The sequence below is a fragment of the Babylonia areolata genome, unplaced genomic scaffold, assembly GCF_041734735.1.
Source record: "Babylonia areolata isolate BAREFJ2019XMU unplaced genomic scaffold, ASM4173473v1 tig00008233, whole genome shotgun sequence".
NCBI lineage: Eukaryota > Metazoa > Mollusca > Gastropoda > Neogastropoda > Buccinidae > Babylonia > Babylonia areolata.
This window is the reverse complement of record NW_027468436.1, coordinates 3,126-5,000: the sequence shown is the minus strand read 5'-3', so window position 1 is coordinate 5,000 and position 1,875 is coordinate 3,126.

The following is a 1,875-nucleotide window of genomic DNA, read 5'->3' as shown; positions in this document are numbered from 1 at the left end:
TTCTCTCCGAGCATGCCAAAGTTGAGAGAAAACGCCGTTTGGCATGGACGGGAGGAGGTGTGGAGGAGTAGTCCATTTTTGAATGGCAGCGGAAAGATTTTGGCAATTGTAGCGAGGTTCTTCGGACTTTTATCCACAACCTTTACCTGCCTTTTCCTCAGCGAGCATGCCAAAGTTGAGAGAAAACGCCCTTCGCCATTGACGGGACCAGACGTTGACGACTACGTCTTTCTTTTTTTCACGGCGCCTGAACGATTTGGGCAATTCTCCACAGCGCGTTTACTTTTTATCCACAACCTTTACCTGCCTTTTCCTCAGCGAGCATGCCAAAGTTGAGAGGAAAACGCCGTTTGGCATGGACAGGAGCAGGCGTTGACGACCAGGTCTTTTTTTTGGTCTTTTTTTTTCACAGCGCCGGAAGGATTCAGGCAATTCTCCAAAGCCGGTTACTTTTATCCACAACCTTTACTGGACCTTTTTTTTCTTTTTTTCCTTTTTTCTCTCTCCGAGCATGCCAAAGTTGATAGAAAACGCGGTTCGGCATGGACGGGAGCAGGCGTTGAGGAGTAGGCCTTTTTTTGAGGGCCCAGAAAGTATTTTGGCAATTTTTTACTTTTTTATCCACAACCTTTACCTGCCTTTTTTTCTCTCCGAGCATGCCAAAGTTGAGAGAAAACGCCGTTTGGCATGGACGGGAGGAGGTGTGGAGGAGTAGTCCATTTTTGAATGGCAGCGGAAAGATTTTGGCAATTGTAGCGAGGTTCTTCGGACTTTTATCCACAACCTTTACCTGCCTTTTCCTCAGCGAGCATGCCAAAGTTGAGAGAAAACGCCCTTCGCCATTGACGGGACCAGACGTTGACGACTACGTCTTTCTTTTTTTCACGGCGCCTGAACGATTTGGGCAATTCTCCACAGCGCGTTTACTTTTTATCCACAACCTTTACCTGCCTTTTCCTCAGCGAGCATGCCAAAGTTGAGAGGAAAACGCCGTTTGGCATGGACAGGAGCAGGCGTTGACGACCAGGTCTTTTTTTGGTCTTTTTTTTTCACAGCGCCGGAAGGATTCAGGCAATTCTCCAAAGCCGGTTACTTTTATCCACAACCTTTACTGGACCTTTTTTTCTTTTTTTCCTTTTTTCTCTCTCCGAGCATGCCAAAGTTGATAGAAAACGCGGTTCGGCATGGACGGGAGCAGGCGTTGAGGAGTAGGCCTTTTTTTGAGGGCCCAGAAAGTATTTTGGCAATTTTTTACTTTTTTATCCACAACCTTTACCTGCCTTTTTTTCTCTCCGAGCATGCCAAAGTTGAGAGAAAACGCCGTTTGGCATGGACGGGAGGAGGTGTGGAGGAGTAGTCCATTTTTGAATGGCAGCGGAAAGATTTTGGCAATTGTAGCGAGGTTCTTCGGACTTTTATCCACAACCTTTACCTGCCTTTTCCTCAGCGAGCATGCCAAAGTTGAGAGAAAACGCCCTTCGCCATTGACGGGACCAGACGTTGACGACTACGTCTTTCTTTTTTTCACGGCGCCTGAACGATTTGGGCAATTCTCCACAGCGCGTTTACTTTTTATCCACAACCTTTACCTGCCTTTTCCTCAGCGAGCATGCCAAAGTTGAGAGGAAAACGCCGTTTGGCATGGACAGGAGCAGGCGTTGACGACCAGGTCTTTTTTTTGGTCTTTTTTTTTCACAGCGCCGGAAGGATTCAGGCAATTCTCCAAAGCCGGTTACTTTTATCCACAACCTTTACTGGACCTTTTTTTTCTTTTTTTCCTTTTTTCTCTCTCCGAGCATGCCAAAGTTGATAGAAAACGCGGTTCGGCATGGACGGGAGCAGGCGTTGAGGAGTAGGCCTTTTTTTGAGGGCCCA